Source organism: Oncorhynchus gorbuscha, linkage group LG14 (assembly GCF_021184085.1).
Source record: "Oncorhynchus gorbuscha isolate QuinsamMale2020 ecotype Even-year linkage group LG14, OgorEven_v1.0, whole genome shotgun sequence".
Classification (NCBI taxonomy): domain Eukaryota; kingdom Metazoa; phylum Chordata; class Actinopteri; order Salmoniformes; family Salmonidae; genus Oncorhynchus; species Oncorhynchus gorbuscha.
Genome location: NC_060186.1, coordinates 44,293,587 through 44,307,277, shown reverse-complemented (window position 1 = coordinate 44,307,277; position 13,691 = coordinate 44,293,587).

Below are 13,691 nucleotides of genomic sequence, written 5' to 3'. Positions count from 1 at the left end.
GTTGTCGCGACTTCTGTGATTGTCTGAACATTGCATCCAAAAATAAACTGCTTACATTGAGGACATGACGTTGTAAGTACTGTTTGTACAAAATGTTTCTGTGAAAAAACAGTGACCAGTTTAAAAGCTGACTGTTGCATCATTCGTAAATGGATGTTCTAAATCAGTGTCCTAATCACACTGGTTTGAGCGAATGCTGCAATGACCACTGTAGAATGATCACACCTGTGTGTTTGTAAGTCTCAAAGGGTTAAAGGTCCTAAATTATGTCAGCACTGCCCTTGATGTTGTGCTGCTATATTTATTGACTTGGCCAAAGCTTTCGATAGGTAGACCATTCCATTCTGGTGGGTCAACTAAGAAGTATTAGTGTCTCTGAGGAGTCTTTGGCCTGCTTTGCTAACTTCCTCTCTCAAAGAGTGCAATGTGTAAAGTCAGAACATCTGCTGTCTCAGCCCCTGCCTGGTACGAAGGGAGTACCCCAAGGCTCAATCCTAAACCCCGCAATCTTCTCAATTTACAAAAGCAACATAGCTCAGGCAGTAGGAAGCTCTCTCATCCACTTATATGTAAATGATACAGTCTTGTACTCCGCTGGCCCCTCCCTGGATTTCATGTTGAACGCTTTACAACAAAGCTTTCTTGTGGTCCAAACTTTCTCTGCCCTTAACCTTGTTCTGAACACCTCCAAAACAAAGTAATCACACACACCAGTGTGATTAGTACATCATGCAAGTACTTGTCTCAGCACATATCTAAGCTGCAGGCAAACATTAAATCTAGACTTGGTTTCAACCAGCATAATCACCCAACTTTCATCCCAGCTGCAACACTAACCCTGATTCAGATGATCATCCTATCCATGCTAGATTACGGAGATGTAATTTAGAGATTGGCAGGTAAGGGTGCTCTCTCTCATAGCTAGATGTTCTTTACCATTCAGCCATCAGATTTGCCACCAATGCTCATTATCGGACACATCAATGCACTCTGTACTCCTCTGTAAACTGGCCATCTCTGTGTACCCGGTGCAAGACCCACTGGTTGATGCTTATTTATAAAACCCTTTTAGGCTTCACTTCCTCCAATTTGAGATTATTGTGGAAATTCATACACACACGGATACCCGAAGTCAATCTTAAATCAATCATTGTTTATTATCAGCGAACTGGAGAGGTTCCAACCAACTCAATGAACCATGTACAAATATCGCACAGGAGCTCTCTTGGGGCAGTCCCATTAGATCTCGTATATACAGAGAAGGTATATTTGCATGATTCAGCTTATTAATTTATAATAAATTAATCATTAACGTTTGCTTCATGTGACCGACCAATACTGGGTCATGCATGTGACAGATGTTGTGGAATAATCAGAATTTGTGGGTAACATAGATAAGATGTTTTATTTTCATGATATGCTTATGAGTTATTTCTCATAAGAATGTATTTTGTTGTACTATAGTGGTGGCCATTGGCAGTTATCTGTTCTATGTCAAGACTAAGTTGCATGGGCCGCAGAGAGGGGAGAGGTCAAGGTGTCATCATGTGTAAACATATATTTTGCTCCACTGTGTCTGTGTGCCAGTCACTCCCTACTTTTCCCATTGGGGAGAGGAGGATGGCAGTGTCTGGAATCATTCTATGCTCCCTGTGAGCTTGTCCAGGATTGGTTGTATTTGGAATTGGTTGTATCTAAATGACAATTTGATATATGCCTGTTGATATGGAGGATTGGTTTATGGTTCTGGGTTTGAGTAAGGAGACAAAGCTGAATGATTTATTATGTCTATGCTGTCTGACTATGTATGTTCTTTGCTATTAAAGGATCTCAGTTTCAATGTAGAGGGGGCTCTCAGAGAATTCATTGATAGACACTGAATTGATCTGAGAGTCACAGGGTTGTGATAGAGCTCATATAATTAAAGATGGACTTTGATAACTAACTCTGACTTGTGTGTGGTTTGCGCTCATGATTTGGTAAATAGCGGAAATTTCCACGACTCAGACCAATACCTCATGAGACTTCTTCTTTCTAAGCTAGACCTTGAAACAGAGATATCTGAAAACATTTTAAGGTAAGCATCTATATTTTAGCTTCTATATCAAAATATTTTATACTCCTATTAAATTCAGGAAAATCAACACAGAAAAAAACCCAGACACTTCATCATTTCAAACCCTTAATTCTGGATTATACAATCTAATTAGTATGGTAGTACTATTTGTCACGTTCGTCATAATGAGGAGACCAAAGCGCAGGGTGATAAACCTACATTCTATTTTATTAAACGAATGCAACACTGAACAAAACTATACAAAACAACAAAACGAACCGTGAAGCAATATGACTAGTGCGAACAGGCAACTAAACATAGAATAACAACCCACAAAATACCCAAGGATTATGGCTACCTAAATATGGTTCCCAATCAGAGACAACTATAAACAGCTGCCTCTGATTGAGAACCAATCTAGGCAACCATAGACATATAAACACCTAGAGTAGGTAAACCCCTAGAGACATACAAAACCCCCTAGACAATGTCAAAAACTCAACAAACCACCCGTGTGACACCATGACCTAACAAAATAATAAAGAAAGCAAAGATAACTAAGATAACAGTACCTCTCCCCCTCCACCAAAGGTGCGGACTCCCGGCCGCAAACCTAAACCTAAATGGGAGGGTCTGGGTGGGCATCTAACCTTGGTGGCGGCTTTGGTTCTGTACGCCGCCCCCCTTCTTTACACTGAGTTCGCTCTTGTAGCACTGACCCGTGGATCATTGCAGGACACTCTGGACTGCGGATCCTCACCGTAGGCCCCGGGCTGGGGACCCTCGCTGCTTGGATCATCACCGGATGTTTTGGACTGGGGACCTTTGCTGGAGACCTTTGCTTCCAGACTGTGGCCCGTCGTTGGAGGTTCCGGACTGTGGCCCGTCGTTGGAGGTTCCGGACTGTGGCCCATCGTTGAAGGTTCCGGACTGTGGCCCGTCGCCGTACGCTCTGGACTGCCAAGGCGCACTGTAGGCCTGGTGCGTGGTTCCGGCACTGGTGGTACCGGGCTGAGGACACACACCTCAGGGCGAGTGCGGGGAGGAGGAACAGGGCGTACTGGGCTCTGAAGGAGCACAGGAAACCTGGTGCATGCTGTTGGCACTGCTGGTACTGGGCTGGTGACACGCACCTCAGGGTGAGTGCGGGGAGGAGGCACAGGATACACTGGACTGTGGAGACGCATTGGAGATCCAGATCATAGAGCTGGCTCAATACGTCCTGGCTGGATGCCCATTCATTCGCATTGGAGACACCGTGAGCATTTCTGCATAACACGGTGCCTGACCAGTTACACGCTCCCCCACAGTAAGCACGAGGAGTTGCCTCAGGTCTCCTACCTAACTCACCCAATCTCCTCGTGTCTCCCCCCCAAAAAAATCTTGGGGCTGCCTCTCGTGCTTCCGTGCTAGCCGTGTTCCTTCATATCTTCACTGTTCCTCTATTCTCCTGTATTTTCCTAGTAGTATAACCATTCCACTTTCGCTGCCTCTAACTCCTCCTTAGGACGGCGATACTCCCCCGGCTCTGTCCAGGGTCCTGCTCCATCTAATATCTCCTCCCAGGGCCATTTCCCCATTAAGCGCTGTTCCTACTTTTCACGCTGCTTGGTCCTGGTTTGGTGGGTTATTCTGTCACGTTCGTCATAATGAGGAGACCAAGGCGCAGCGTGATAAGCGTACATTTTATTAAATGAATGCAACACTGAACAAAACTCTACAAAATAACTAAACGAACCGTGAAGCAATATGACTAGTGCGAACAGGCAACTAAACATAGACCAACAACCCACAAAATACACAAGGCATATGGCTACCTAAATATGGTTCCCAATCAGAGACAATTATAAACAGCTGCTTCTGATTGAGAACCAATCTAGGCAACCATAGACATATAAACACCTAGACTAGGGAACCCCTAGACAATACAACACCTAAACAGACCTAACCAAATGATGATGAAAACAAAGATAACTAAGGTCAGGACGTGACACTACTTCTATTAATGGGAATGAATTTATCAAAAATACACACACATACACAGCATGTTAAATAGCACAATATAGAAAAACTAAGAAAATAACACATACTGCAGCCCATTTGGCAATTTGGGATTCCAACTTCCAAACAGGTATTCCAATCAAGTTTGCGGAGTCCACTTTGGTTGTGGGGAATTATTCTTACCAACAGCGGCAATGTAATCAGCAAGATCAGTCATATAAGAAGAGAGATCTGGGACAAAAGTACAACATTCATGATTGCACAAGTGCCCCCTAGTCAAGAGACTCTTCGATTTGTAGAGCCAGTTTACGCAAATCTTTTAGCATTGCCAATTTTTCTCTACTTCTAGAGATCTCCCAAATTTGGTCAAGGGCACATGTATATTGACTTTCACAGGCAGTATTTTCACGTCCGGATGAAATGCATGCCCAAATTCAACTGCCTGCTACTCATCCCCCAAAGTTTCAAAAACTTTTTGAATCATGTCTGTGAGTATAACATAACTTATTTAGTAGGCCAAACCCCAAGGACAAACCATTCAGATGTTTTTGAGGTTTCATTGGGAATCCAGATTCCTAAGGGACCTTCTTGCAGTTCCTATCACTTCCACTGGATGTCAACAGTCATTAGAAATTGGTTGAGGTTTTTCCTTTGTGTTATGAAGAAGTACGGCCATCTTGAACGAGTGTCGGCGTGTGACCAGAAAGCAGAAAGCATGCTACAGTTTGTTTTACTCCTGTATTGAACACAGATTATCCCGTCTTCAATTTTATTGATTATTTACGCTAAAAAATACCTAAAGTTGTATTACAAAAGTAGTTTGAAATGTTTTGGCAAAGTTTACAGGTAACTTTTGAGATATTTTGTAGTCACGTTGCTCAAGTTGGATCCTGTGTTTTTCTGGATCAAACGCGCCAAATAATTGGACATTTTGGATATATATATAGACGGAATTAATCGAACAAAAGGATAATTTGTGATGTTTATGGTACATATTGGAGTGCCAACAAAAGAAGCTCGTCAAGGGTAAGGCATGAATTATATGTTTATTTCTGCGTTTTGTGTCACACCTGCAGGGTTGAAATATGCTATTCTCTCTTTGTTTACAGAGGTGCTATCCTCAGATTATAGCATCGTTTGCTTTCGCCAAAAAGCCTTTTTGAAATCTGACATGTTGGCTGGATTCACAACAAGTGTAGCTTTAATTTGCTATCTTGCATGTGTGATTTAATGAAAGTTAGATTTTTATAGTAATTTATTTGAATTTGGTGCTCTGCATTTTCCCTGGCTTTTGGCCAGGTGGAACGCTAGCGTCCTACATATCCCAGAGAGGTTAACAACTAACAACTAAGTAACAACTAAGTATTAACATATGGGTTGTGTGGGGGTGCTGGTGTGTGTGTGTGATAAAAAATCGTAGGTTAAAAACAAGCAAAATGGCCAAGCCTTACTTCATTTGGGAGCTCCCTTATGGATCCGGGTACCTTTAACTGCTCTCCCAAGGCACTTGCCTTAGGAAGCCTTTCAAAGGGAGAGATGTAAAGAAAAATAATTGGTCGCGGACATTCCATCAGTCGTATACAGAATCATACTTCAGACACATCAGATGATAGTGTTGCAATCAAGCTGAACAATCCCAGAGCCCCTCTCTTGAAAGCATTTGGGGCGGCAGGTAGCCTAGTGGTTAGAGTGTTAGACTAGTAACCGAAAGGTTGCAAGATTGAATCCCCAAGATGACAAGGTAAAAATCTGTTGCTCTGCCCCTGAACAAGGCAGTTAACCAAGGCCATCACTGAAAATAATAATTTGTTCTTAACTGATTGCTTAGTTAATTATTAAGGCTATATCACACTGTCATCTCAGATTTTCAAAATATGCTTTACAGCCAACGCTAGACAAGCATTTGTGTAAATTTATCATGGCATAATGCTATGCTAGGCTCTGCTGGCAGCAGGCAACATTTTCCCAAAAATAAGAAAAGCAATCAAATTAAATCATTTACCTTTGAAGAACTTCGGATGTTTTCACTCACGAGACTCCCAGTTAGATAGCAAATGTTCCTTTTTTTCCCCAAAATATTATTTTTGTAGGCGAAATAGCTGTTTGTTCTTCACGTTTGGCAATTGGTTTCTCATTAGGAGCGATTGGAATAATGGCTAATTCTGTACTTTACGCAAGATTTTCTGCGGGAGACATCATGTGACCACTTGCTCAATGTGGTCCCTTACGGCTATTCTTCAACATAAATGTGTAAAAATATGTTACAATGCTGTAGACACCTTGGGGAATACGTAGAAAGCGTAAGCTCATTCGTAGCCCATTTACAGCCATATAAGGAGTCATTGGCATGCAGCGCTTTCAAAATATGGGGCACTTCCTGATTGGATTTTATCTGGGTTTCGCCTCTAACATCAGTTCTGTTGCACTCACAGACAATATCTTTGCAGTTTTGGAAACGTTAGAGTGTTTTCTACCCAAAGCTGTCAATTATATGCACAGTCGAGCATCTTGTCGTGACAAAATATCCCGTTTAAAACGGGAACGTTTTTTATCCAAAAATGAAATACCGCCCCCAGAGTTTCAATTAACAAAGTTAACAAACCATTTTCACTGTGGTGTCCAAAAACGTCTTTCAAGCCGTCAGGCATTAATTTGGCAGCAATAGCCTCTCGGTGGATGCTGCAGTGTACCAAAGTCGCGTCGGGAGCAACTGCTTGCATGCACGTTACCACTCCACTATGTCTCCCTGTCATGGCTTTTGTGCCATCAGTGCAGATACCAACACATCTTGACCACTGTTGGTTTCGACATTTTGAACATTGAGATATTAAATAAATTATAGAGAAGAAGCATAGAATCAAAGGAGAAAGTTAAGGGTTCTCTGTAGGACAGATAGCTGTGGAATGTGTTGGGGGATGGGAGCAGAGCAACGTGTTGATACAGGAAAGACAGATGGACATCTGTGGATTAGATGAAGGAGGGGTTGAGTTCAGGAGGTGAGGACAGATCACCAGAAGGGAGTAATACAAGTTTGGGATCTTGTTACTCTTTTCCTGTTAGATGTTTCGGAGAGAAGGAGGAGTGTCTTAAGGTTCGAGAGCCATAAGCAATGACCCTAAGCTTCCCCTCTTGCTTTTGATAAAGAACTGCTCCCAAGTCTTGGTGTGACGCATCAGTGTGTACAACAAATGGCTGAGTGAAATCAGGGAAACCTAAAAATGGTGGGTGAAGCAAACACTCAATCAGCTGTTCAAGTGCCTGTTGATGCTGGTCAGTCCACAGGATTGGCTTGTTTGAGGGCACCACATGACTTACTTTCTTTGTTTTGTTTTCCGTAGGTGGTCAGGTAATTTCTCTGAATCTGCTTTCAGGAGGTCATACAGGCAGCTGGCACTCCTAGAAAAGTCTTTGATATACTGTCTGTAGTAAGTGAGTAAACCAAGCATTTTTCTGAGCTTGCCCACAGTCTCTGGTCTGATTTCTTTCAATGCTCTTACTGCTTCAAAATCGGCTGGGTCAACTCGGCTGCCCTCTACAGACACTATTCTGCCCAAATAACGGACCTGGGGTTTAAAGAGATCACACTTACTTGGTTTGAGTTTAATGCCATACTCTCTGAGACGCTGCAAAACTTTTCGCACATCATTCACATGGCTGTTGAATGTTTTACTGAAAACTAGCGTGTCGTCCAGATAAGGAATGCAGATGTTATCCCGGAGCCCTTCCAAACACTCCTCCATACACCGCTGAAAAGCTGTAGGAGCGTTCATGAGTTCGAATGGCATACGTATCCACTCATAGAGTCCCCACGGTGTCACAAATGCTGTCAGTGGTCTGCTTTCTTCAGAGATGAACCCCTGGTGATACGCTTTCCCCTGATCTAAGAGGGAGAACCAGGAATTACCACCTAAACTGTCCATGATGTCTTGGACCCGAGGGATGGGCTGGCGGTCGGGATGTGTCTTTCTGTTCAGGTCTCTGTAATCTATACACAACCGGAGGGTCCCGTCCTTCTTACGAACGCACACGACAGGTGAAGAATATGAAGAGTTTGACTTCCTAACCCAGCCCTGGACTATGAGGTCATAAATGTAACCCTTCATCTCCTGATACAGTGTCCTGGGCACTGACGAGTATGTGCGCTTTACTGGTTCAGAGTCTTTTAGAGAAATAGTCATTTTCAATCGTTCAATGCAGCCAATGTCATTATCTGTTCTGGAGAAGGAGTGACACTCCTCTCTAAGCATTTTCCTAACAACCTCTCTCTGCTCTTCGGTTAGGTGAGTTAAACCTACTGGTGTATCCCACTGTTCAGTAGCAGTACATGGGGTTCGAACGCTGGTGTGATTCACTGTGGCTGAGGTGACAGTTTTTTCAAAGACTTGGGCAGGTAACACAGTCATAATGGTTTGTACTGTACCGATTATTGTACAGTACAATGTCGTGGTCAGTGGGGTTAGAGACATCAAGCAGGATAACTGGAAAAACACCTTTCCTGACTCTGACTAGTGTGTCAAAGAACTCAAGGTCGTCTGGCCACTGCGAGTTCAGGTCTGGCTGGAAAAGCATTGTCATGTCATCTTTGAAAGGCTGGGAAGCTACAAGGCACTCAATCTGAATGCTACTGTGTTTTGGTACAGCAACCTTCTCTTTCTTGGTTTTCACTGCGTATTCATCTGTCTGTTCTGCGCTAACAGCCTGCATAAAAGCTCTCACCTTGTTTCTATTGAGGCTTGGGAAAGCGTTTAACCGTTAACACGGTAACCCGTTTCCGTTTAAAGGTGATGATGGTCTGGCTCCCCGGATTTTACATCCAGCTTGAAAATGTTCTCCACTCCCACATCGGAAGCAGTGTGTGTAGCGTGCATCTGTTCTTGCCTGCTGGCAGACAAAACACCTCCTTGGAGCTTGAGCAGAGCGGTTGGTATACTGGTTAGATGCATATTGATGCTGCACAGGGTCAGGTGCTTGGGACCGACTGTAGTTGCTGTAATACTGCTGCTGGGAAACAGGTGGCTGGGGGTCCCTATCTGGCCTCCTAACTGGGGGTGGGGCATAGGCACAAGGCGGTGACTGAAACATAGGCTGCTGTAATGTCTCCTTAATCTGAGCAATCTCTGCACTGAGACCTTTTAGAGAAGCTACACCTGTCTTAAGTTCAGCTAACTCTGTTAACAGTTCTGTGGGTATTACATTACATTTAAGTCATTTAGCAGACGCTCTCGTAGTTTTGGCTTCCTTCACAGGACACTTTGCAGATGGCATATCTTCTAACTGGACTACACTTACAGTTGTAGTAGACTGTGGGGCATTAAACTGCTTTTTGTTTTGTCTTTCTATCTCATTAGCACAAGCAATGTTAAGCTTCTCTAGCAAAACCTCATCTGATGTTTCGCTCTCTAGCTGGAGAGCCTGCATGTCTATCCTGATATTGTCACTCTGGAGACCTGTAAGGACTGTGTGAAAACACATGCTCTGGACTAGAGCAGGGTCATACTTAAGCCCTGATTCTGACTCCTGGGATGCAAACAGTACTTTTTGCCTCAAATCTAAAACGCGCATCAGGAAGCTTTGAGGGGTCTCCTTGCTATGCTGTGCTTCTGAAGCTAGCTGTTTGTAAAGCTCTGTTGCACTCTTCTCTTGGAAGTGGGAACGCAGGATACATCTACGTGTGGGAAGAGTTAGCTGGGGTTTACCTTCCAAGTAGCTGCGTAGCTGTGAGCCTGGAGAAATAGCCCTGACTACTGCGTCTACTATTTCTACCTCAGGATAGCCTCTGTTAAGTCCATTTTCAATCTGATGGGCAAGGCTGGAAAAAGTCAGTTTTTCTTTCTGGCCCAGTTCACCTATCTGACCAAAAATGTTAAACTTTTACGCCAGTATGAGCTGGGCTGTGCATTGGGTGAGAGCGGCACGCTCCCCTGAAGATTGGCATGGTGTTGGGGCTGACACAGAGAATCACTGGCTTTGGCTGCAGTAATCTGCTCAGTTCCCACCCCTTGTTGTGGGGTTACAGTTCTCAGTTCCTCTGTTCTGTGATGTGTTCTGGCTGGTTCAAAATCATGGTCAATTTGCCCTGTTTTGTTATCTATGCCACTGATCATCTCTGTCATTTCGTCTTTAAGTAGCAACAATTCTGACATGCCACCATCTTCTAACTCTGCAACTTCCTCTCTTTCAAGGAAAATCATAAAGTGAGTCATCAATGATATGCGGGATTTGTTTTTAACATCTCTTCTCTGTTCGCCTGATATTTCAAGGAAATCACATATCTCTAGTAATTTGTCTTTAGTCAGGGTGTTCAATTCTCCTACTACCTCTTCCTGTAGTTCTTCCAAGGCGCTTGTCATGTTGACAGAACAGGAGGAACTTTTACTGTGCAGGAGTTGACTCTGAATTAGATGGTCCTTACTGTCTCTGATGGTCAATCAATGGCCTCAGTTGACCCGTACTTAACCACTAACTTCGAACTTCCCTCGAACAGCAACACTTTCCTCACTTCAGCCTGCCTGAGTTGTTATGTGGAGATTTAGCTGGCTCGGAATTCAGCGACCAGGGTGTGGAAACTGGACATCTGAGCAGCAATCTCAGCGGAGCCTCCAAAAATGTTACGCCCCTGAAAATAGGGGAGAAATAATCACGAGAGTGATACGGTGTTGTATTCTCAATTCAACTTTAACTTCAATGAGAAAAGACCGCGATTTTCCCCAGGAATATGGGTGGAGACCAGAGCAATCGATCTCCGGCTCATAGATTAAGAGCATTTCGTGGCTCACAGATCAACACATTTAGGCACCACAAAATAAATTAATATAACGTTTACACATAACTCTCACAATTCGTACCCTTTGACAGATTGTAACTTTAACACAATTATATGAATGTTATCAATCTCTATCAACTAATACTGAATGCATCTTTTAAACCTTAGATGTTTTAAAATCCTCACGTACTATGAACTTACTAATACTTTTTAATGTATAACAGGCTATGAATATTTCCTTTAACCTGTCACAGTAACACAAATGTATAATGGGTTACTGGATATAAAGTAACAAAAATGTATAGAATGGGGTACTAGAGGTCTGATGAAGTAACAATACAAATATTAATAATATGCAAATTGTACACCCACACGTAAACGTATGTAAGTGGTATAAAAAGGATTCTGAGAAATGTTCAGAGTGGTCCCTTTATGGATCATTTGATAAAGATAAAGTTAAAGCATTGTACGTGACTTGACTTACCCCTAACCAATAAAATGATAAATACTTATGAGATTTCCTCCACCCTGGTAATACATTTTCAAATAAACCCCATACCCTGTTAAATAGAACCAATGATTTTCTTTTAAATAAACTTACGGCTACCATGTATTGTACTCCCAATGGCATTTTCATTGATGTCCCAAATGATGACGTTCTAAAACAATTTGTGAGTTGGCAAAATGGAAACTGCATCTGTTTCCCTGTCTATGCTGTCACACAGAACTGGTTGGGGTATCCCTTCTTTCACACAATCAATAATTCTCTTTCATACTGGCGCTAGTCCCCTGACAGATCTCATTCACTCAGTAATTAATAGCTACATTTCAATCTTATTATTCAAATTTCAATCAGCTAAATTTCAATCAGCTTAATAAATCTTCTTAGGGATAGGGGGAAGTATTTCCACTTTTGGATAAATAGCGTGCACAATTTCAACTTCCTGCTACTCATGCAAGCAATATATTATATGCATATGATTAGTAGGTTTGGATAGAAAACACTCTGAAGTTTCTAAAACTGGTTCAATCATGTCTGTGACTATAACATAACTTATGTAGCAGGCAAAACCCCAAGGAAAACTGTTAAAATATTATTATTTTCCTCTGACAGTTCCCTCTGTCTTTGCCAAGGGAAATTAGATAGCATCCATTTTACAGTTCCTACGCCTTCCACAGGATGTCACCAGTCTTTGGAATTAGGTTGAATTTAATCATTGGTGAAACAAAGAAGAGGCACATCCTGGAACAACGTTACACTGTTGATAGTTACGCAAGAGGGAAAATGGTGCATGTTTTGTTTACTTTCTCTATCGAATACAGATTGCCGCGTCTACAATTTGATCGATTATTAACGTTTAAAAATACCTACAGTTGTATTACAAAAGTAGTTTGAAATATTTTGGCAAAGTTTACAGGCAACTTTTGAAATGTTTTGTAGTGACGTTGTGTTTTGGAAAGCTGTTTTTTCCGGATCAAACCTGCTTTATAAATGGACATTTTGGGTATACATGGACGGAATTAATCGAAAAAAAAGGACCAATTGTGATGTTTATGTGACATATTGGAGTGCCAACAAAGAAGCTCGTCAAAGGTAATGTCACACCTTGGTCATTGTATTTTGTGTTTTTGTTATATGTTTGGGTAGGCCAGGGTGTGACATGGGTTTATATGTTGTTTTCGTATTGGGGTTTGTATTATTTGGGATCGCCGCTGATTAGGGGTGTTGTATAGGTTTGGCTGCCTGAGGCGATTCTCAGAGTCAGGTGATTCTCGTTGTCTCTGATCGGGAACCGTATTTAGGGAGCCATAGTTTCGCTTTGTATTTCGTGGGTGATTGTTCCTGTCTTTGTGTAGTGTTCACCAGATAGGCTGTAATAGGGTTCTCGTTCCGTTTGTTGTTTTTGTAAATGTTTCGTTTTCATTCATTAAAGTCATGAGTAACAAACACGCTGCATTTCGGTCCAACTCTCTTCCTTCAACAGACGAACGGCGTTACAGAATCACCCACCACTCACGGACCGAGCAGCATGTTAACAGACAGCAGCGAAAGGAGGACATTATGGATGGTAGAGGCATGGAGTATACGACGTGGGAAGAAATCGACAGGTGGGCGGCCGACCCAGAGAGAGTGCAGGAGCCCGCCTGGGATTCACTGGAACAATGCGAGGAGGGCTATAGGCGAATGGAGTGGAAAAGGAGAACACGGCGGCGCAGAGCGAAACCCGAAAGTCACCCCAAAAAATGTATTGGGGGGAGGCTCAGGGAGAGTATGGCTGTGTCAGGAGATAGACCTGAGCCAACTCTCCTTGTTTATCGTGAGGAGCCAAGGAGGAGACCAGAGCAGGTGTTAGAGGTGAGCGAAGCAGAGACTGTGAAGGAGTTCATGGGGAAAGTGGAGTGGAGAGTAATGAGGGAGTTGCTAGCTTGGTGCTATAGATACGATATTCGTCCGACGGATCGTGTCGGGGATTTGATAGCACCTGAGTTAGCGCTCTATACTCAACCTGAGGTGCGTGTTAGTCGGCTGGTGAAGTTGGTGCCAGCCTCACGCACCAGGCCTCCTGTGCACATCCCTAGCCTTGCACGTCCTGTGCCCACACTGCTCTCAAGATCTCCTGTACGCTTTCACGGTCTAGCTCATCCTGTGCCACCTCCACACTCCAGTCCTCCGGTGGCAGCTCCCCACACCAGGCTTCCTGTGCGTGTCCTCAATCCAGTACCACCAGTTCCAGCACCACGCACCAGGCCTTCAGTGCGCCTCGCCTGTTCAGCGCAGCCAGCGCTTTTCTCCTCTCCTGCGCTGCCGGAGTCTCCCGCCTGTTTAGCACAGCCAGAGCCTTTCTCCTCTCCTGCGCTACCGGAGTCTCC